General features: G+C 42.0%; 1 long non-coding RNA gene across 1 annotated transcript in view; it reads right to left on the bottom strand.

The window, feature by feature from the left end:
• Nucleotides 1-21,409, bottom strand: part of LOC146788682 (uncharacterized) — a 27,390-nt gene extending 5,981 nt beyond the window's left edge. The window contains exon 1 of the long non-coding RNA XR_014970898.1: nt 21,220-21,409. This is a non-coding gene — a long non-coding RNA (uncharacterized LOC146788682). The remainder of the gene's footprint in view (nt 1-21,219) is intronic.
• Between the last annotated feature and the right edge of the window lie 3,992 nt (nt 21,410-25,401).

Genomic DNA, 25,401 nt, shown 5'->3' on the forward strand with positions numbered 1-25,401 from the left:
GAGGTTTAGCCCTAGTTACGCCTGTTTGGCTATGGGATACTGGGAGAAAGAAGTAGCGTGGAGTGTGGGAAATGACAGAATGCTGAACAAAATAGTCAGCTGGAAACAATTTATCGATGACCTACTGATTATATGGGATGGCACAGCAGAGCAATTCCAGGAATACTTCGAAATTTTAAACAACAGTACAACACACTTGAAATTTACTTATGAAATGAGCAATAAACGAGTAGTCTTCCTGGATACTGAAATCTATATTCAAGACAGTCAGATTCATACCACCCTTCACAGGAAAAGTACAGCGACTAATGCTAATTTGGAAGCGTCAAGCTTCCATCAGAAATCTCTTATCTCAAGTATCCCATATGGGGAATTTTTGAGGATCAGGCGAATTTGCAGTGAGGAGACAGAATGAAGGAAACATGGGAGCGATACAGTTAAACGTTTCAAGAGAAGAAAATACAATGTCAAGACAGTCCGAAAATGTTGGGAAAGAACAAACAGCAAATCACGAGAAGAATGCTTAGCCCTGAAACCAAAAGATGAAGGGGCAGTAAAAGAACCAATCCGGCTAACAACAGATTACTCATTGGAAAGTAAACAAATAATGAGAATCTTAAGAAAAAACTGGAAAATTCTACAGCTGGACAGCACACTGAAACAAATAGTGGGGAAACACCCAACAGTGACGTACAGAAGAGCCAAAAACTTAAAAGATCATTTGATCCATAGCCATTTTAAAGGGAAGAAAAAGGAAGGCACATGGCTCAACACGAAAGGCTTTGTGAAATGTCACATGTGTTAAGCTTGCCAAATTGCGAAACAGAGAAAGGAAATCAAGATGACCAACAACAGAGCATAGCAAATCCGTCAATTGATAATATGTAAAACCCAATATACAATATACATTGTGGAATGCCCGTGCCCCCTAAGATATATGGGGAGCACCATATTCGAACTAAAGAAGCGAATCTTGGAACACGTTAGGGCGACAATACACAAGGACAGAACAAATGCTGTAGCAAAACACATGGAAGACCATCATAAAGGAGACTGGAAACAATTAAGATTGTATGGCATTGATACGATCCCAAAGAAAGAACGGGGTGGAGATCGTGAAAAACAACTACGCCAGAAAGAATCGCGTTACATTTTAAAATTGCGAACATTGCATCCACATGGGCTTAATCAGTCGGAAGAACTTTATATTCATCTGTAATATTTGATAGCTTCTCATGGTGATTGTGAAAACAGGATATAAAAAAGAAAAAGGAAGAATGATAAAGAAAAGAAAGATAAGAGAAAAACCAGACACAGGAAAATTAATAATACAGAAAAAAAAAGGAATGGAACGAAATAACTATAAAAGCTTAAAATAGAAAAGGAGGAATATTAAAAATGAGCTTGAGTTCGAATTTAGCATTCAGAAGAAAGGTGTTAAAGTATAGGACAGAGGAAGCAATAAACTGGTCATTTCCCACTGAAGCGAAGAAGAATAAATAAATAAAAAGATGATACGCCTCCGTTTCTAAAAAGGAAAAGAAATGGGCTTTAATTGCACAAAGAATAATCTTTGTTAATGTCTTTGGCTCTGAAAAATAAGTATCACTTTATTTGTTTAATGTCACTTTCACTTTTTATTAAAAAAGGAAAAAACTACATCCTCCAGAAGGCATAGGGGCACACTGAACTGTGGTAGGAAATGATGTAACAGCTATTTGAATATATGTATGGGCGTGCCCAAAAGCCAGGTTGATCATGAGCAAGGAATCATGACATTCCGAATCAAAATAAAAAGTGCAAAAGAAAGGAATACGAGAGTTCGTCCCGTTTGTATCCCTCCGGCTGGAGAGATTTTGTGTGCATATGGAGCGGCGTGGTTCTGTCGCAGGGAAACAAACCCACAAAGAGCGCTGCATGTCCCGGTAAAAGTGGAACCAAGGGAAAGGACATATATATGTGTGTGTGTGTATGTATATATATATATATATATAGATATGAACACGAAGATTGTAGCTGTTCCCAAGCCTCTAGTTCCGCGGGCTCACGGCTGGGGTAGCCACCCCCAAAATTTCCCACACGTTCAGTCCGGCGCAATCCTTCCCAGGTGTATCAAAGGAATCACACAGGAGCCGTGGCCTCTATTTCAGTGCAGATTTATTGCAGACACAAAACGTTTTGTGTCTGCAATAAATCTGCACTGAAATAGAGGCCACGGCTCCTGTGTGATTCCTTTGATACACCTGGGAAGGATTGCGCCGGACTGAACGTGTGGGATATATATATATATATATATATTACCTACTGGCGGTCGCCAGTAGGTAGATATAATTTGGACCTATTTTCCATAGGAAATCCGCAACATTTAATTTGAAATAACATTGGCGCCAATTGACGAATCTTCGCAAAATTTTCCAAACTTTTGCCCAGCTCCAGTCCGCTCCTATCCTGAAAATTTCACGATGATTCGTCAAGTGGGGGCCGAGAAAAAATGGGGTCCCAAAACGCGTTTTCCCCATGCATTCAGACTCGTGCCTTTTGCTTAAATGGTGTAAATCCGTTCAGTAGTTCCTGAGAAAATCAAAAGTAAAATCATAGATATATCTATGGCCTCGGAGGATCCGCGCACCCTCCCCGCCCCCAGCGCGCACCCTGCCGTGCACGAGCTGTATTCTAATTGGCTGTCAACACTCCAGATCAGGAAGTGTTGGCAGTCATCTTGTGCCTCGGTAGAACCGAGGCACAAGAAACCTATAAAACAAATGCAAAAAACACAAAAAGGGGGCAGGGTAGAAACACCCTGACCCCCTAGGCCTGCTCAGGGGTTCCACAAGGACCCCCAGGGCCAAAAAAAGCATTTTTTTAAAAAAAATCGGTGAGATTCGCGCACCCAGCGCGAATTTGGTCCGGAAAAAAAAAAAAAGTCATCGGGGGCTCCCGCGCTGAATATTCTAATTTGCCCCCGGGGGCCAAATCCTGGGGGCATAATTAAAAAAAAAAGTGGGGGATCCCAATCCCCCCCACACTGCCCCGGGGACCGCCACCCCCCGGGGCTCAAAGATTGTATATGCGGGGGGCTCACGGCCCCCCCGCAGCCCCAGGGACCGCCACCCTCGGGCTTCGTTAACATAGGTGGGGGGGCTTGCAGCCCCCCAGCCCCCCAGCCCCAGGGACCGCCACCCCCCGGGGCTTAAAACAATTTGATGTGGGGGACTCTCAGGCCCCCCCAGCCCCGGGGACCGCCACCCCCCGGGGCCGGCTCCTGCAGTGTCCCGGGGTGCTCACCCCGGGACACTGCTGTTTGCAATGGCATTGCGGGAGCCTCGCGGCTCACACCCTGCCATTGCAAACTGCTTTGCTTCATTGAAGCGAGAGCAGGGAAACCTGCTCTCGCTTCAATGAAGCAAAGCAGATTGCTTTTCCACATGGGGAGCAGCATGTTAGCTGCTCCCCATGTGGAAAAGCAATGCCGGCTCCCGCAGAAGGCAGGGAGCCGGCTGGGACCATGGGGGATTGGGGAAGTGGCCAGAGGAGGGGGGCTACGCAGCGCCCCTCCATACATTTTTTTTTTAATGGCCCATGCCCCGGGGGATTTTTTTTTCATGTATAAAAATTGGGGTCAGGCCCTGGGGGATGGGGTCTCCAGGGCCAAAAAAATAGAAAAAGAAGGGGGGGGGGGGGGCTACACAGGCACCCTTCTAAAAAAAGAAGGGAAAAAAAACGGAATTGGGCCGGAGGCCACGCCCCCTCCTTACACCACTCTGCAAACGCGCCCCCTGGCGCGTTTGCAGAGGGGGAACTAATTCCCCTTGAATACTGGGGGTCCCTGGGGGCCAACTAGCCCACCAGGAACCTCCAGTATGCGCCAGGGGGCTGCGTTGCAGAGAGGTGTGATGAGACCACGCCCCTTTTTACACCGTGGCGCTTACTGGAGGTACCTGGTGGCCTAGTTTTCCTTCCATAGGACTCCATTGTGTGGTTTTCAGCAGAAAAGTTTCTAAGTGTCCATTTTTAAAACGTACAAATTTTCCTCTAAAATCAGCCGAACTACGAATTCCAATTTACTCACCTGTTCTCAGGAGAGAACCCAGGGCTGCATATTTTAGCCCAGCACTGACCCTGAAAAATAATTCTAAGCGTACTTACCAGTAACTTGTATTTCCTTCCATAGGACTCCATTGTGTGGTTTTCAGCAGAAAAGTTTCTAAGTGTCCATTTTTGAAACGTACATATATTCCTCTAAAATCAGCCGAACTACGAATTCCAATTTACTCACCTGTTATCAGGAGAGAACCCAGGGCTGCATCTTTTAGCCCAGCACTGACCCTGAAAAATAGTTCTAAGCGTACTTACCAGTAACTTGTATTTCCTTCCATAGGAATCCATTGTGTGGTTTTCAGCAGAAAAGTTTCTGTGTCCATTTTTGAAACGTACAAATATTCCTCTAAAATCAGCCGAACTACGAATTCCAATTTACTCAACTGTTATCAGGAGAGAACCCAGGGCTGCATCTTTTAGCCCAGCACTGACCCCGAAAAGTAATTGTAAGCGTACTTACTAGTAACTTGTATTTCCTTCCATAGGAATCCATTGTGTGGTTTTCAGCAGAATAGTTTCTGTGTCCATTTTTGAAACGTATAAATATTCCTCTAAAATCAGCCGAACTACGAATTCCGATTTACTCACCTGTTATCAGGAGTAAACCCAGTGCTGCATCTTTTAGACCAGCACTGACCCTGAAAAGTAATTTTAAGCGTACTTAACAGTAACTTGTATTTCCTTCCATAGGAATCCATTGTGTGCTTTTAAGTAGAAAAATTTCTATTTTCACAAACTAAAAATATTTCTAAAAAATCGTCTGTATGACTTAAACACATTCTTTCAACTGTTTACAGGAGATTCACCTGTGCTGGATCCAGGATCCACCACTGAGTAAGAAAAAGTAACGATAACACTACTTACCTGCTAAGTGAATTTTCTGCCATAGGATAACATTGGTGATTCTATGTGAAAAATGTTCTAAGTGTCAACTTTTAAAATACAATAATAATACTTAAAAATCACTACTGTAACCAAAACGCTTTTACTCAACTGTTTACAGGAGATGTCCAAGGACTGAATCTAGCATCCAGTCCTGTGGTTAGAAAAGTAATCTATAAAGTAACTAATTGCATTTGACTAGAAATTCACATTGAGCTCAATGTTGCTTTGTGTTTGAAATTGTATTGCCCATTGCAACAACTGTAACTACTGTACTTAAAAGTCTATTGCCTATTTGCAAAGTATTTAAACTATAGTAATTCATTCTGAAAATGTATATTTTGTATTCTAATGTATAATGTAATTACAAAAATAAAATATCTAAAAATAAACAGTTTAAACAATGTAGTAAATCAGTATAAAAAAATCAGTATAACAATTAATATATTAAAAATTGTCATTTACAAATCCTTTGAAATTCGCTGAAAAAACCATAGGTTTCAGGCCTGATATAGTTAGGAATTAGCATTTAAAAAACCTTTGAAATTCACTGAAAAAACCATAGGTTTCAGGCCTGATATAGTTAGGAATTAGCATTTAAAAAACCTTTGAAATTCACTGAAAAAACCATAGGTTTCAGGCCTGATATAGCTAGGAATTAGCATTTAAAAAACCTTTGAAATTCAATGAAAAAACCATAGGTTTCAGGCCTGATATAGTTAGGAATTAGCATTTAAAAAACCTTAGAAATTCACTGAAAAAACAATAGGTTTTAGGGGTGTTACAGTTAGCTGGACATTTCACTCAAACAAAACCATTGAAATTCCTCCGATATAGTTAGTTGTACTAACTACATCTTGCGCGCCCGCAATCCACTGCTGATGATGTCACATATTACATCATTCATGACATGGTCAGTGACATCACTGATGACATCTCAAATGACATCACTGATGACATCATCCACGTGACAATCAGATACACCTCATCATACACTAGTATAACCTTTCATCACTCACTGTAAAATAGAGAGTGTGAGATTTAAAACCATTGACACACCAATACAAGTTTCTCAACACCCACTCAGTGATTCCTAGATCTATACACACATCTAATCACTTACCTATAGATTCACTCATACATGCTGTCAATGATCAATAGAACACTATCAAATATACTTATACACCTATATCGACATTACACACCAGCACACATCCTAATCACTTATGAAGTCATCCTACTCACTTATGCAAACAATGGATCATACTTACTTTTACTTAGCTATACACTTATAAAAACACCACTTCATCTATTCATATAGATAATAGCTCATACTTAGTGTGTTTTAAAATCACTATTACAACTATACAGTAATCCATACAGTCACTCATACAATCACTGAGTCTTATGTATACTTATTTATATACAACAACTGACACATACACTGGCTTTTATTTTTCTAGTTTGTTGGACATGTACCATTGAGACATATATTTGCTCATCGCCATACCCATAAAGATATTCACTCACCCAAACAACTGTTATAACATGTAGTTTTAACTTCATATACCTACTGAATCAACTATTCACACATCTTTGGGCAGTCACACACCCCCCACCGAACCACACACACATTCACTCTCCCATACAAATACTCAGTTAGCTAATCAATAAATAATATAGACTTTCACGTAGCTAGTAACCAACTAGTGCAGCAGTTTACACAACAACTGACAAAGTGATATAGATATTCACACAGTTTAGTCACTATCCAATATATTTAGTGAGACACTATAAATTAGTCAAGTAAACAGTCAATCACACTGCTACTAAATCCTCCATCCAGATATTTATATTTATATATCCACTCATTCTTCAATGCAAATTGCTACATATATAATACATATTTAAATAACGAACCAAACCACCTTCTCTGGATGATGTCATCAGTGATGTCATCAGTGATGTCATTTGAGATGTCATCCGTGATGTCACTGACCATGTCATGAATGATGTAATATGTGACATCATCAGCAGTGGATTGCGAGCGCGCGAGATGTAGTTAGTACAACTAACTATATCGGAGGAATTTCAATGGTTTTGTTCGAGTGAAATGTCCAGCTAACTATAACACCCCTAAAACCTATTGTTTTTTCAGTGAATTTCTAAGGTTTTTTAAATGCTAATTCCTAACTATATCAGGTCTGAAACCTATGGTTTTTTCAGTGAATATATATATATATATATATATATATATATATATATATAATATATATATATATATATATATTATCTACTGGCATCGTATCACATAAGCGCACCGTACTTATGATGTACGGAGCGCGTAGCGTCAGCTTACCGTACGCGCACGGCAAAAAATGCATAAAAAAAAAAATACAAGTTTCAAGAGTTGTAGAAGATAATAACTGTGATGTACAACTGTATGTAAACATTAATTTTTAAAAAATTAACCATTCCATAATGCAGGATATAGTACATATATTATTTTATACATAGGTTGGATATTATTTTTTACCAAAAATCTCCAAAATAAATTTGCATTTAAAAAACCGTACAAATTCACTGAAAAAAACATAGGTTTCACACACGTTATAGTTAGGAATTAGCATTTAAAAAACCTTGCAAATTCACTGAAAAAACCATAGGTTTCACACATGTTATAGTTAGCAGGACATTTCACTCGTGAAAAACCAATGAAATTCCCCCGTTATAGTTAGTGCAGGCAACTATAACTCACGCGACCGCAATCCTCTGCTGATGACGTCAGATATTACATCACTGATGACATATGTGTCTTTCTGAAAAAAAAATATTTGTAATATATGTATAACTAAAAATTAATGGAAGAAGACATAGGTAAATAAGTGTCTAAATACAGTGATGTAATAATTGACTTTGTATTTTGAACATGGAGTCGGACTACTTTTCTAAAATGATTACCTTTTTTGCACCAAGGAGCACCAGTCACTTTATGTTCATCCAGTACTGTTGCATTTTTGCACTTTAGTTGGTTACTTATTCGAACTTAAAGTTGAACTACTGTGGGAGTCTTTGGAATTTATTTATATGATGGTTTTCTCATTACAACACGGTGAGCACTTTATATACAAAAAACAATATGACATAGGACATTAGGTCAAACGACATCAAGGAGAGAGATGTATATGAAATATATTTAATTGATTTAATCATAGGCATTTGGGCCTTGTATTCCAATTACAATGTGACATATTTTAGGCATTTGTTTATTTTCGATTTTCGATGAACGCATTGTATTTACACTGTATTTCCTGATGTCAAAATATTTCTTCTATGTCTATTGAAATTACGTATGCACTTGCACTTTAAAAACGGATTTGCACATACGCGTGGTCAGGTGATCAAGGCCGCTGGGACGGCCGAAACGCGTCCTGACATCGATGGGGAAAATGAATAAATAAAATTGTTTGGCACTTCAAGTGGTCTGCACCCGTGATTCCCTACCAGGGAGTTTCAATTGCGAGTTGTCTAGAATATATATATATATATATATATATATATATATATATATATATATATATATATATATATATATATACATACATATATATATATATATATATCTATATATCTATATATATATATATATATATATATATATATATATATATACGGGGCCAGTGCAAAGAACGGGCGCAGGAGGCCGCTGTCATTTTTTAGGAAACCTTTGTATATCGAGTCCCATACAAAAAAACATTCGCACTCCAGGATCGTGGCCACTAAAGATTATTATATTTGTATTAACGGCCGTTAATACAGATATAATAATCTTTTGTGACCACGATCCTGGAGTGCGAGTCTTTCTTTGTATGGGACTCGATATACAAAGGTTTTCTCACAATAAAGAAGAAAAAAAAGAACTATATATATATATATAAATATCAATATATAGGGCCTGATTCCAATAGTGGTGGTCAGACCACTGACAGGCCGTCGACCTTCCGTCCGACCGCCGACAGCCCTTCGGTCCGACCCCCCTATTTTGATACTGGTAGTCGGACTGGTAGTTAGTACCGCCATCTACGGCACCGGGAACCACAGTTCACAGAATGCCCCACAGACTCATTCGAGCCGCCCATCTGGGGGCGTGGTATAGCAGCATTGAAATGAACAGGGACCGGAGTGTACGTGATCTTACCTGTCATTAGCCTTTGAGAAAGAGGGATTGGCCGTGGACTCTGACGGAGGAACTGCTTATGGCAATCGGCGGACGTGGCGCTTTCCATACCAATAAAGGCTTGATGCCTCAAGCTGGTGTTAGAGTGCATCTCATTGCTACGGGCAAACTTGAAGCGGTAATATTTTGGCGGCGGCCCTGCTGCCGAGTATGCACCAACCCCGCGAACTGAGGGGGCCACTGTCTTGGTATCCACCAAGACATATATGTGGAACGCCAGCTTACGGATTGAGGACAGCTTCCCGCCCGCTGAGGCCCATACAGGGCTTGGAATACTTTCGCAGCAGTAATTAGTACCGCCATCTACGGCACCGGGAACCACAGTTCACAGAATGCCCCACAGACTCATTCGAGCCACCCATCTGGGGGCGTGGTATAGCAGCATTTAAATGAACAGGGACCGGAGTGTACGTGATCTTACCTGTCAGAAGCCTTTGAGAAAGAGGGATTGGCTTTGGAAACGCGTCAGGCGGACTCTGACGGAGGAACTGCTTATGGCAATCGGCGGACGTGGCGCTTTCCATACCAATAAAGGCTTGATGCCTCAAGCTGGTGTTAGAGTGCATCTCATTGCTACGGGCAAACTTGAAGCGGTAATATATATATATATATATATATACATATATATATATATATATATATATATATATATATATATATACGGGGCCAGTGCAAAGAACGGGCGCAGGAGGCCGCGGTCATTTTTTAGGAAACCTTTGTATATCGAGTCCCATACAAAGAAACATTCGCACTCCAGGATCGTGGCCACTAAAGATTATTATATTTGTATTAACGGCCGTTAATACAGATATAATAATCTTTTGTGACCACGATCCTGGAGTGCGAGTCTTTCTTTGTATGGGACTCGATATACAAAGGTTTTCTCACAAAAAAGAAGAAAAAAAAGAACTATATATATATATTTAAATATCAATATATAGGGCCTGATTCCAATAGTGGTGGTCAGACCACTGACAGGCCGTCGACCTTCCGTCCGACCGCCGACAGCCCTTCGGTCCGACCCCCCTATTTTGATACTGGTAGTCGGACCCACAGCTGTCGGACACAAGACCACCGGCTCCACCAGGGTCATAAAACCCGACGGGGCGACGGTCGGAGTTCCGTCCCAGAAAGGCAGTAGCGCAGAAGCAGGCACAGCCATCTGGATTACAAAATCCCTTTCTGACAACCTTATAAGGGCAAGAAGGCCACCGTGAAAAGGTTGTTAGAAAGGGATCTGTGGGCCCCAAACAGGGCCCCCTGCCATCGTCGGCTGTTCTCCCACTCACCTCCATGCATGACATGGTGCATGGGACACGGTGCATGGATGTGCAGGAAGTGCTGCACAACAGAGGCAAGTGTTGCAGCCCTTTTCCATGGCCAAAGCATGCCCCTGCAATGTCACCGATGCCATTCCGGTGGCCAGCCTGGAAGTTGAATTGGAATACAGCAGTCGGACCACCCACATGCTACTCGGCAGTTTCCTGACCGCTGCAATAGCAGCCAGCAGTCCGACCTCACGCCATTGAAATCAGGCCCATAGTATGGTGACTTTGAAATAAATTGGATATACCTTTTTGTACCTCTTGTTGAACTGCGATTTCTTTGGTTTGAAATTGTGATACATATATATATATATATATATATATATATATATATATATATATATATATATATATATACATTTATACATATATATATCACTCTTTTATGTGTTCTATATATTTAATTATATATTTTGGTTTGGTGTATATAATGATATATATTTTAATTGTAAATTTACGATGCAGTTACTATTTAAATTTAAATGCTTTTTTGAAATTGTTAATACCACAAAAGTAGGTGCTAATTTTAATTTTTAATAGTGCAAATCGCCATGACGTGTTTCAGCCCCTCCTCGGGTCTTGATCACATACATATATATATATATATTCACTTAAAAAACCATAGGTTTCACACATGTTATAGTTAGCTGGACATTTCACTCGTAAAAAAACAATGAAATTCCCCCGTTATAGTTAGTGCAGGCAACTATAACACACGCGACCGCAATCCTCTGCTCATGACGTCAGATATTACATCACTGATGACATATGTGTCTTTATGAAAAATAAATATTTGTAATATATGTATAGCTAAAGATTAATGGAAGAAGACATGGGTAAATAAGTGTCTAAATACAGTGATGTAATATCTGACGTCATCAGCAGAGGATTGCGGTCGCGTGAGTTATAGTTGCCTGCACTAACTATAACGGGGGAATTTCATTGGTTTTTTATGAGTGAAATGTCCAGCTAACTATAACATGTGTGAAACCTATGGTTTTTTAAGTGAATTTGCAAGGTTTTTTAAATGCTAATTCGTAACTATAACGTGTGTGAAACCTATGGTTTTTTCAGTGAATATATAAACATATAAATATAATCTGCATATCTATATAAATATAAATTCATGCAAACATATACATATATGCATACATATGCATGGTATGTACATGAAAGTTTGAAAAACTCTAATACAAGCAAAGCTAAAAAGCCACCTAATTACAAACAGAATTGCTTTAACTTAAACGAGGGCGAGACCTATTGCATTTTCAATGCTTGTTTACTTTGATTCCATTAAGAAGGCATTCAGATGTGACCCACATTTTCCATAAATTCTGAATGGTAGCACTCTAGTTGCTCATTAGATCACTGTAGTAAAGCTACTGCTCACCAGGGAAGTCTGCTGCTGGTATTGAAAGTGCATGTTTCAGTCTGCATGTCAGAATTTTTTAATGAAATAGAAGAGGATTTGATAAGTCACTCAAAATGTGCCCTAATTTTTCTTTTTTCCTCACTAATCATAATTTCTATGGCAAAATGAACCTCCTCATTGTGTTCCTTTTAAATTAAACTACTCACTCTCTACTACTCACTCGCTACTACTTTCTACTACTCACTCTCTACTACTCACTTTCTACTACTCTCTACTACTCTACTACTCTCTACTACTCACTCTCTACTACTCACTCTCTACTACTCTCTACTACTCTCTACCACTCACTTTCTACTACTCTACTACTCACTCTCTACTACTCACTCTCTACTACTCTCTACTACTCTCTACTACTCTCTACTACTCATTCTCAACTACTCACTCTACTACTCTCTCTACTACTCACTCTACTACTCTCTACCACTCACTCTCTACTACTCTCTCTCTCTACTACTCACTCTCTACTACTCACTCTACTACTCTCTACTACTCTCTCTGCTACTCACTTTCTACTACTCTCTACTACTCACTCTCTACTACTCACTCTCTACTACTCACTCTCTACTACTCTACTACTACTCTCTCAACTACTCACTCTCTACTACTCACCCTCTACTACTCTCTACTACTCTCTCTCTACTACACACTCTCTACTACTTGCTCTCTACTACTCACTCTACTACTCACTCTACTACTCACTCTCTACTACTCCCTACTACTCCCTACTACTCACTCTACTACTCACTCTCTACTACTATCTACTACTCACTCTCTACTTCTTCACTACTCTCTCCTAATCACTCTCTACTACTCACTCTGTACTACTCTCTACTACTCTCTCTACTACTCTCTACTACTCACTCTCTCTACTACTCTCTCTCTACTACTCATTCTCTACTACTCACTCTCTACTACTCTCTACTACTCACTCTCTACTACTCTCTACTACTCACTCTCTACTACTCTCTACTACTCACTCTACTACTCATTCTCTACTACTCATTCTCTACTACTCTCTCTCTGCTACTCAGTCTCCACTACTCACTCTCTACTACTCTCTACTACTCACTCTCTAATACTCACTCTCTACTACTCCCTCTACTACTCACTCTCTACTACTCTCTACTACTCCCTCTACTACTCACTCTCTACTACTCTCTACTACTCTCTACTTCTCACTCGCTACTACTCTCTACTACTCACTCTCTACTACTCACTACTACTCTCTCCTACTCACTCTCTGCTACTCTCTCTACTACTCTCTACTACTCTCTCTACTACTCTCTCTCTACTCTCTACTCTCTACTACTCATCCTCTACTCTCTACCTCTCTACCTTTCTCTACCTCTCTCTCTACTACTCTCTACCTCTCTACCTCTACCTCTCTACCTCTACCTCTCTACCTCTACGTCTCTACCTCTACATCTCTACCTCTCTACCTCTCTCTACCTCTCTCTACACGCACACATATGCACATATATGCATTTATATATATGTATGTGTATATATGTATATACATACATATATAAACATATATATAATCTGCATATCTATATAAATACAAATATAAATGCATGCATACATATACAGATATGCATGTTATTTACATGAAATTTTGAAAAACACTGATTAAAGCAAAGCTAAAAAGCCACCTAATTACAAACAGAATTGCTTTAACTTAAACGAGGGCGAGACCTATTGCATTTTCAATGCTTGTTTACTTTGGTTCCATCAAGAAGGCATTCAGATGTGACACATTTGCCATAAATTATGAATGGTAGCACTCTAGTTCCTCATTAGATCACTGTAGTAAAGCTACTGCTCACCAGGGAAGTCTGCTGCTGGTATTCAAAGTGCATGTTTCAGTCTGTATGTCAGAACTTTTTAATGAAATAGAAGAGGATTTGAGAAGTCAAAATGTGCCCTAAGTTTTCTTTCTGCAGCACTAGTCATAATTTCTATGGCAAAATGAACCCCCTCATTTTGTTCCTTTGCAAATTAAATGTTTTAAATGTTACCACTTTATTCCAATCAAGATGGCTGCAGGTGTGCCATACCTTTCTCATAAGTAAGACTGTTAGCGCTCTAGTTGTTCTTTAAAACACTCTGGGATTTCTGTCATTGGGCTATACTTGGGCTACATCTCGGTGATATTTGTGCTACATTTGGGCTCTTTTGTCTCTGGTGGCCATCTTGGGAGACTTGTTATGAAGTTTCCTAATTTCCTCATTTACTGCAGTCCCCTCAGTAGGCATACTGTCAGTTTTTTTACTTTGATTCAATGAAGAAGGCATTCAGATGTGTCACACATTTGCCATAAATTCAGAATGTTAGCACTCTAGTTGCTCATTAGATCACTGTAGTAAAGCTACTGCTCACCAGGGAAGTCTGCTGCTGGTATTGAAAGTGCATGTTTCAGTCTGCATGTCAGAATTCTTTAATGAAATAGAAGAGGATTTGAGAAGTCACTCAAAACGTGCCCTAATTTTTCTTTCTGCAGCACTAATCATACATTCTATGGCAAAATGAACCCTCTCATTTTGTTCCTTTTTAAATTAAATTTTTTAAATGTTACCACTTTATTCCAATCAAGATGGCTTCAGGTGTGCCATACCTTTGTCATAAGTAAGACTGTTAGCGCTCTAGTTGTTCTTTGGAACACTCTGAGAAGCTGCAGTAGAACACAAAGGAATCAACTGACAGTCTCTGCCCTTGTTGGATGTACATGTTTTACTGAGAATGTCAGACTTCATTCTCACATGACTGAGAAAGATAATGTGAATTTACAGAAAATATGCTCTCAGTTTAGCTTATAGATCACCTTCCAAACCTCTGTGGGAAAAGCATGTGAAAATAGTTTTCTCTCAAACATGATTCATGATATCCCAGCAGAAGGCTTTTTCACATGGTAAAATCACCTTAGAACATACTACAATTCCTAAAATGAGTATGGTACCTTCAACAAATGATTTATAATGTAACTAAAGTCTTAAAACCTTCTATTAACTTCAATGCTTTTTAATGAGGTGCTATCATGTATATTGGTCCCAAGTTTGCTGCCAACACTTCTTGGATGAAGTGCTGACAGCCAATCAGATCTCACAATGAGATGTGTGGTTAGGCTCCGCCCAGATATGTATATGATTTTACTTTTGATTTTCTCAGGAACTACTGAACGGATTTACACCATATATGCAAAAGGCACATGCCTGACCTGAGGACTACCTCTTTGCAAAATTTCAAGTTATTCTGTTCAGCCGTTCTGGCTGTAGCTGTGTCTAAAGGTCCTATGGAAAAATGCATGGGGAAAACGCGTTTTGGGACCCCCCTTTTTTCTCGGCCCCCGCTTGACGAATCACCCCGAGACTTTCAGGGTAGGAGCCCCATTAGTTTTAAAAATTTCGCGAGGATTCGTCAACCGGCGCCAAAGTTATTCAAAATAGAATTTTGAGATTTCCTATGGAAACTAGGTTGTAACTATAACTATCTACTGGCGACCGCCAGTAGATAATATAGTGAGAGAGAGAGAGAGAGAGAGAGAGAGAGAGAGACAGAGAGAGAGAGAGAGTTCAGAGAGAGCGAGATAAGAGCTATATGAAGATTAGAAGGTCAAACATATTTTTAACACCATTTGATAAAGGCATTGAAGCCGCAACGCGTCATGTGTGGTCTAATAAATTGGATTCTTGAAAACCCCACTGTGTGCTTCGTCGTTCCAGTGAGGAGAAATCTGGTTTTATGTTATATGTGCAGCAACTGGAACATTGGGGCGCACATCCTAAAGAAAGTTTAACAGTATTAGTGGCACTTTTGTGGACTCTTTCATCAATTGTAAACTGCTGAACCGCCGCAGCCAAATAGGAATGAAAGTACTGCTGACACGAGTCGGGATATGACTTCATTGACTAGCGTTGGTTATCAAACTAGCGCTATCAGGTACATACTATTTGAGGGCAGTACGTGGCTGGACGATGGCTGTAGAGACTTTGATTTATTTAATTGCTGTAAGATGTGATACCACCCCTGAATTGAAAGTGGCAGCATATAAATTGTGAATACAGAAGTGCCACCAGCATACAAATGATTACTGTGCAGCCCGCTTCCATTGCAAAAATGAACAATGATTGAAAGCTACAGGGCTGGAGCACATTATGGGGCCAACGGACTTCACTGGGGTCAATTAAACACTTGAGATGGTGGTTTTTCAAACTAAGCATGTGAAGTCTTTTTTACTTGCCACAGTGTATTTTCCAATGAGAACGAGATAGGAGCTATTTAAAGACTTGAAGGTCAAACATCTTTTTATCAGCATTTGATAAAGGCATTGAAGCCGAAACGTGTCATGTGTGGTTTAATAATTTGGATTCTTCAAAAACCCACTGTGTGCTCCATCGTACCTGTGGGGAGCAATCTGGATTCATATATATATAAAAACCACGAGTTGCCTCCAAATGACGAGGCCACATCCCAGCGTGTTGAATCCATTTTATTCCAAGGAGTGTCTCAACCAAGTAGCAGCACACAAATATTGCCAAACGCGTTTCGGGCATATAGACGCCCTTGATCACTGGCACAGGAAACCCCAAAGCAAGAGCAGCCCACCTGAGCACAATAAATGTCCCGCCCATGTGGGCATGTGCCGCAGAGAATTCTGGTTACTGTAGTCCGCTCAAAATCAAACCCCAGCGGGCGCCAAGGGGTCCCCAAATTTATAGTCTTACCCCAGTGGGTATGCGTTGCAGCGAGGTAAAGGAACGATTCCACCCTCCTAAGAATGGACACGCTGTTCCAGAAGTGCTTCTTAGTACACTGCACTCCGGACCCGCTTGTTCTGCAGTGGGGCCCCATCGCGGCCGAGCCAGCCGCTATATACAAAAACCACGAGTTGCCTCCAAATGACGAGGCCACATCCCAGCGTGTTGAATCCATTTTATTCCAAGGATTGTCTCAACCAAGTAGCAGCACACAAATATTGCCAAACGCGTTTCGGGCGTATAGACGCCCTTGATCACTGGCACAGGAAACCCCAAAGCAAGAGCAGTCCACCTGAGCACAATAAATGTCCCGCCCATGTGGGCGTGTGCCGCAGAGAATTCTGGTTACTGTAGTCCACTCAAAATCAAACCCCAGTGGGCGCCAAGGGGTCCCCAAATGTATAGTCTTACCCCAGTGGGTATGCGTTGCAGCGAGGTAAAGGAACGATTCCACCCTCCTAAGAATGGACACGCTGTTCCAGAAGTGCTTCTTAGTACACTGCACTCCGGACCCGCTTGTTCTGCAGTGGGGCCCCATCGCGGCCGAGCCAGCCGCTGTATACAAAAACCACGAGTTGCCTCCAAATCAAACCCCAGTGGGCGCCAAGGGGTCCCCAAATTTTGTGGGGTCTCCTATGCCAGTGATCAAGGGCATTGTTACGCCCGAAACGCGTTAGTTGTGGGATCTCCTATGCCAGTGATCAAGGGCGTTGTTACGCCCGAAACGCGTTTCGCAATATTTGTGTGCTATAACCAGGCTGATATTATCCTTGGAATAAATGGAACAACACGCTGTGATGTGGCTTCATCTTGTGGGCAACTCTCGTTTTGGATATATATATATATATATATATATATATATATATATATATATATATATATATATAGACATATAGATATATAGATATATATAGATATATATATATAGATATAGATATAGATATAGATATAGATATATATAATGAAATAATTGATTGAAACTATTTAATTTACATTGAATTACATTTAGGTAATGATAGTAATGTATTATTTTACGGTCTATATTTATTACAAAATATGTTTAATGCAAGATGATATTCTCACCTAGTTTTGGACGATATTCCCTTCCACGATGTTTTGGATACAATATTTTTGTCATTCCTCTTATAAGTATAGGAAGACATTATTGAAGTACACAATAATTTTGATGCCATATTTATGTGCCTCAATAGGTTTGTGCATGTTAGTTTGTCTTACAACCGTTCAACCTACAGTCTGAGATTTCAATAATGCTGTGTTCACAGAAGCTGTCATTGTCTGAGGTTATTAAAAAGAGTTCCACTCTTTTAGTTGCCTGGCACGTATTCTTATCATTATTTTCATATCAACGCTGTTAAAACCAGGAATAAACAACACAAGCTGGCCTTTTTCCCCTTTGAAAATTGAAGGTAAAACAGCACGTACAAGAAGAAATCTCTTGAAATGTATTTTAAAATGATACAAAGTAATCGTAGTCGATTATTAAGTGAAGCAACAGAAATGCCATGCTTAAACGAGTACACATATCTCTAACGTTCTAGTTAATATCTTTAATTTTATTGATCACTAAATGTTTTATCCCTAATAATATAGCTGATAATATTATATTTTACATTTTTTTATCCAAGACTTATACTTTAACTGTTTTTAAAAAAAGTTTTATATATTTTATTATGTTTTAAAATCAATTACTTATTATTGTTTTCATATATATTAATTTTAATGAAACTAATCAGTGCTTATATGCTATCATATCTGCAGGTTACTGTTCAATACATTTTTATATGGCTACTTGTGATCTTTTAAATACATTGACATAATCAAAAAATGAAGAGGATGTTATTAAAATGCTTATTAAAGTGCCACCCTCTGGCCCTTCCAGAGAGGGTTGCCAACCTTGCATGTCACTCACTTGGGATTGAGGGTGGGTGGAACTTCTGGAGTTTCACCCTGCGGAATTCTGCTGCATTACATAAAAACTCTGATAGATTCTGCGGAGTTCCTCCAGTGGGAGGAAAATGCACACTGTGCTGTTCGCTCTACGATTTAGTGCAGTAGCGCGTTCCGTGCTGAAAAATCAGCACGAATGGCACCACAGTTTTTTCGAGTTGATTTTACTGCTGCTCGAGTAGAAGTCTTCTCGGGAAGCAGCCCTTTGCCCGCGACCGCCCGCATTATAAAATCTCACCAGAAGGTCTCCTAGTGACAGGAATTCACGCTAGGGGGTGTCACATTTTGCTCGCGCTCATCAGCCCTCATTCAGGAGCCTTGCATTATTCGCCTTGTCATTGCATGGCTTGAATGGAAATAAAGTTCTGCCACACAGTGACTGGTGGAATTTGGCGGGAACTCCATGTTACAAGAGTAATGCGGAATCGCCAGATTTTTCCAATTCTGCAAGCGGAATTAAAATTCAGCCCAGGCACAGTTAGGATAATGATGTTGGGCCTCATTACGTTGTCGGGCGGAAACGTTCCCCCCGACACTGTCTCGGATTCAGGAACCGACCAACTCGCGGTCGGCGATTCTACCCGACCGATTACTATGCTTCCAAACACTGTTCAGAAGGACTCCCATTGACTTCTATGGGAGCCATTGTTCCGACCGACAACACAGGCTCCTATGGGGAAAATAGGTGTCTGTGGAAAACCTTGCACCCTGTGGCTGGCACCCCATGGTGCCTGCCACACTGTGCATGGTTTTACAGGGGGATCCCTTGGGTAATCCCTCAACCTCAAACCGGAGGACTCCGGATGAGGGGAGATCAGCTAGGGGCCCCCAAAGTCAGTTTCCGACAGCCTTTTCGTGTTGGACAGACCAAGTCAGAAAGGCTGTCAGAATCCGACATTGTAATCGGTCGGCCAGAAATGCTGTCCGTAGAGTTGTACGTATCGCCTCGGACCGACTCGGATTCCCCAATTGCCACTCGGGACTGATTCGGAATGACTGAATGGTTCCCCTTCTGACCACAAGCATCGTAATCAGTCGGGCGGATTGGAATCCGACTGACTCAGGCGGATGGGTTCTGACTCGGTCTAGGGGAATCCAACTGTCAGTCGGAAGCTTTCCAACCGACATCGTAATAAGGCCTGTAATCTTTATTTCACTGACTCCCCGTGCTGCAAAATACAGAATTTCAACGCTGCATGCTGATTCACAAAATGATCTACAAATCATTGATTCCAGCTTTGAGTTTCGTTGATTTCCTCACTTTTTGGGATTTACACAGCAGTACAGTTCGGAAATCTACGCAAGTCAAGGCTTTCTAGGTGACCTGCTTGATCCCTCCAGTTTCCCTGGTGGGGTGTCTGCCAAAAGGTTATATCTGAACATTTTACGTATTTCCTTTTTTTCCACATAAATAGCATTTTCGTCAGTGTGAATATCAGCTTTCTCCTAAACTGGAGGAGGGCGCGCGCTGAAAGCTCGAGCCTGGCTCGAGCCAGAGGGCGGTCTGTGCCTCAGCTTTGGGTCCACTTGGACCCTGGAGCCCAGCACGAGCAGAGCCCGACCACTCCCTATGAGAGGGTGTCGGCTCTCAGCGGCGGTGGACGTCATCACTGTCACAACTGGTGCGATGTCTTGTGTTGTGGCATCTCTGACCAATAGACAATGGCCAGTGTCGTGTTTCATAGTTTTAACACAATCTTGGTTTTCAGAGCTGTGACAGCCAGCATTGTATTACAACTAAAAAGACCAAAGGCTCTCTCACAGCAGGGAGAGTACATGGGGGGCGGGGGTGGGTGGGGGGGCTCAGGTAGGGAGACGGGGGCTGGCGGAGTTCTCATTGGGGCTCTGGAGTGGCACCTTCTTGAGGTGAGGTGGTGAGGGCGAGAGGTAGAAGGAAAGTGAGAGGAGAGGGGAAGGGGGGGGGGGTGTTAGTGAAAAGGACGGAACCGCAAAGAGTGATTAGCTCGACCAGTCTTCTACAAAATTATTTTCATGCTTCCCATGTTGATTTTTGTGTGTGTTTTTCGTGGTGGGGGGAGGTGGGGGGGGGGCTCAGGTCGTGTTGGTGCTCATCCATCTCAGCGGGACCCCGGCTCGGCTCTTCTCATGCGCTGTCTGGCGCACCCACCTCTATCCTCAACCCCCAAAAACATGTCGCACTTTGGACATTTGTTTACCCACTGTGCACACTCACTCCAAACATTTGAGGGCGGCAGCTAGGTGTGCACACAAGGAAGAGAGATAAAAAGGGAGTATTTCTGAATGCAAATGAATGTTCTGGATTGACCGAGCCACCCCAGTCCGCCCGTATACTCCAGTCCACCCTCAGTAACACGGTAGCAAATTCCGTCACCTTCGCCAGTTTTCCGCAGTGGGCAAATGCAACGCTGCACTGGTTGTCTACAATTATTCTCTTGGACATTGTCAGGTCTGCAACAAGTGGAAAGCATGAACAATACTCTAGTTATATTTCACAGCTCAGCATTTCATCCAAGATGAAATTCCTTTGAGCCTGTGTCTCACCTGCCAAAGGCCTGCTGTTCGTAGTGCCCCCAGTCACGTCCCGCAGAAGTGCGGTTCCCCCACACGAGGGACCACTCATCCCTCGTCTGAAACAAGTCCCTGAAGCAGTAGTCCCAGATGTCCTCATCTTTGCCCATGTTCTCCCGATGGAAGTCTGGAAGGGACACTTTTGTCTAAGAAGCGCTGCGCGTGTCTGTGGAAATGTTCGCTGCAGCTTCTGGGGTGTGGCATTTCAGGGAGAACCGAGAAACGAAACTGAGGCATTAATTCACTCGCCAAATTTAACTCTCTCAGGACACAACTAGTTGTTTCAAATTTACCTCGTTTTCATGATTAAGTAGGGGAGATCGGATTCCATCCGCCACAGAAGAGACCTGCAAGGACCTAGTTGCATTCACGGCAGGGCTGACTCGCCTTTTCATTCTTCCAAGGCCGAAAGGCGGCATGTTGCAACACCAACCAGTGTACGCCAAGACTTTGGAATTAAACGCCTGTCAAGGCCATGTGAACTCTGCAACTGTGCGGTTGTAATGTTATCCACATAATTACGGATTACTTGATGCACAGCCCATCTGCTGCATATTTTTCAGATTTCCTAAAAACAGATGTTTGTAACTCAGACTGATCAAAAGTTACCCCGGGCGGACTCAGACTGATCAAAAGTTACCCCGGGCGGACTCTTTGCCAAGGATAACTGCCCTCTTTGATGTTGCCGGTTTGTCTGCTAGGGTTAACTGATACCAGGGAAGTTATTTTTTTTTTGCCCTGAAAGCTCTATTAACGTGTATCAAAATGAAAAGATCATGAAACGATACTGACACAGAATGCACCATATTGTCTCACATCGTTTGCCATTATAAGCCTCAAAACTCAGTCAACCCTGCAGCATCATCTGGTCTCATTTTACCGCATAATTCCAGCAGCCTCGGTGGATGTTGGTGGACTGCTGAACACCAGACAAGCAGTTCTTAAACATGAAGTTGTCCATGTGCATGGAGACAACCCCACCTGAGCCTCAACAACAAGTCCTTCTTCTATGTCACCCACCTTATCTGTCCAAAGCATTTGACCTTTACTGGAGGACAGCGAGGCCTGAGGAGCAAAGACTCTTTACTGTTGAAAACTACAACATTCAACCATCTCTGGCTATGAATAGATCCTGTGAGGGTGACTACCAAAGTTTGGAACTCCCTCGAGCAGAGACAGAAATCGGGCGGGCGCACCATAGCGTTGGACTGGGAGACATTCCAAAGCTCCTAATCTATTTTCGTGCTGGGAGGACTTCTTTATGTCGATGTGTTTTGCACTCCGATAGTAGCCAGTAACAGAACACGCCCACCCGTGATCAACGCATGGTGATGCCAAAAAACACGTGCTGGGGTAGATTTTTTGCATGTTTGCACGAATAAACAAAGCAATTTCCTGTAAAGCGTCTATGGAGTTAATTCATGCACCAGAGTGATTGAAACGTGAGCCTCGATGTTCCGAAGTCAGCCACCCTGGCCGCTGCGCCACACCTCTTCCCCGACATATATAGGGTATGAATGTACAGCATATGATTAAATGGGAGTTCATAGCATTTCTGCGCAGGTGCTGTTTAACCAATGAATAAGGGTTTGGGGGCCCCAAAATGCGTCAGGTGCAAGCAATCAGTAATCCATGCATTTTGTCATCTTTGCAAATTTTCCACAGTAGGAAAATCCATCACGACTGGTTGCCTAAAATTATCAGATCTTCAACAAGTGCCTAAATGTTTGTTTTTTATATATTGCCTCTCATCCAACCAAATTAACTGTAAACTAGATCTGTGGGTTAAAGCACATTTTTAGGAGCACTGTGCAGCTCTATGTGCAATCTGAAAATCAAGGGCCACATTTACGAGGCCCTAACGGCACTTTTGTGTCCCCCTGGACGTTACTTTTTCAACGGTCCGGTGACGCAATGTGCCACAGCATATTTATAAGGCCACTTAAAGCCACTTTACGTGGCTTTTCATGGCCTTATAAATATGTGTCCCTTTCACGCAGAAAAGTGTGTGAAAGGGGCGGGTCATGGGTGTTGCTGTGAGTGTTCCCACGCAACACCCAGGGAACCTGACACATTCGCAGATTTACGAGCAATCGTAAATCAAGGAATGCGTCAGAACCTAACGCCACCCCAGGGGTAGCGGTAGGGAAGCGCAATGAAAAGAAATGAAAACATTTCTCCTTGTGTTTTTCTTTTTCTATGTGTGCTGCATTCTGCAGCACACATAGAACAAGCATTGGCATAGCCAATAGGTCTCGCTTTTGGGACCTTCTAAGTATTTAGTTATGCAGCACAATATCCTTGGTGCAACCACATCAACTGTTGCATGGCTAAACACTTATAAGGTCCCAAAGGCGAGACCTATTGGCTATGCCAATGCTTGGTGTGGTTGTGTGTGTGGTTGTGTGTGGTTGTGTGTGTGTGGTTGTGTGTGGTTGTGTGTGTGTGTGGTTGTTGTGATAGCTGAGTTCCCCAACTCAGTGAATATGAGTATTGTCAGATTTACAGGACATCCACAATGAATACATGTCATTGAAGGTCATTTGTACAGTTCGTGCTCATTCTGAGAAGCAGACTGGACTTTGCTATTGAGTGGCTTGGCAGGCCAAGCCCGATTTATATGAGCACCACATCGAAAAAAACAAATGTGAGATGAAATATACACAGACTCAACAAGGAAAGGGGAGTAGGTTTGTGACAAACACATTATTTCACCCCCTATAGCGTGTTAGAATAAATAGGACAACAAGGTTAGCTCACTGGAAGTAACACGAGGAAGCAGACTTGACAAGTCCTCTGCGTGTATGAATATTGTAAGTAATAAACAGCACAGTTAGCCTTCTGAGCACCGACCGACGGCACGTCATGATGCTGACACAGTCACTCGAGAAGTAAACGGCGGCTGGGCTGTATCGTGTTTGTCAACCGCTCGGGAGCAGCGCACTGTTGAGATAAGTGATTCATATCTGATATCATGAGCACGAACAGATGTAGTGACGGAGCTGCGCGTGGACGGCGTTTGTTGTGCGTGCCGGAGGACCACGTAAAGTAAAGCGCGAGATGTGTTGGCAAAGAAGATAAACACACTGCGTGCCACGGTGAACAAAGGCGTCACACTGTGGATTAAACGATTCACACACTCAAGTGTAGCACATCAAGCGGCGACGTGCATCGGAGCCCCAATGACACAGCGACACGCTCTCCTCGCATTTTGGGTCAGACCAGTAGCGCAGGATGTTCTTTGAACAAGAACATCAAAGGGGCGCCGCGAAAGTGATCGCGGGAGAAAGTGAAAGTGATCGCGGGCGCTTAATGAGCATGACGAGGTTTGCCGTATGGTGCCTATGCTCCTAAGCACGCGCCCGCGCACATGCACTGTAGCTCTAGGCTGGCCATGGTAGCACTTTTTTGAGCCCTCACAAAAAGTCTCGCCAGACCAATGCATGCGCTGGGTAAGACGAGGCCTAAAAAAGGTTTATAGTATGTATGTTCCCCACATCACAGCCAGTCTATGGATTCACCTGCCTCTACCAATTTCTATTTCCCCACATCTACCATCGCTTTTACCACCACAAGGAAAAGATAAGCATACTTGCAAGAGGATTAATTTCTACAGAACACAATCAGGGCAAAGCACAAATGCCTGAAGTTACCTCATTCAGGGGCCATCATCCTCAAAGTCACTAAACTATGTTGAAGTAGGTCATGATGTTAAAGCGACGCTACAGTTTGTTCTGTGCATTTGCAGGCAGCTATCTACCTAGTGCGCCTAACATTCTTCTATCTAGCTCGTTTGCAAAGGCATACAGATTGTCACTGCCGTGAGCAATAGCGACCCATTTGTTACAATCCCTATATTGCGCAGACCAGTATTCTCTCTGGGCCCTCTGTTTACAGACAATTTAGCCTAATGAATAAAGGCCTTTGGATAGATATATACTGCCGTAATGGCCTTATAAAGTGCAGTTGTGTAAAATTTGAAGAAATGGCACAAGTAACAATCACTGATGTAGACTGTAGGTTTTTCTTCATCATTCAATTCACAACATGAGAAGTACTCCTGCCTTGACTCAACTTTTAGGACTAAGACTGCCATTGCAAACATTCTGAGTAGAGCGCAAAAAACAGATTCTGGAGTCAGATCAGAATGCTGTT

This window comes from Triturus cristatus, chromosome 11 (genome assembly GCF_964204655.1).
Source record: "Triturus cristatus chromosome 11, aTriCri1.1, whole genome shotgun sequence".
Classification (NCBI taxonomy): Eukaryota; Metazoa; Chordata; class Amphibia; order Caudata; family Salamandridae; genus Triturus; species Triturus cristatus.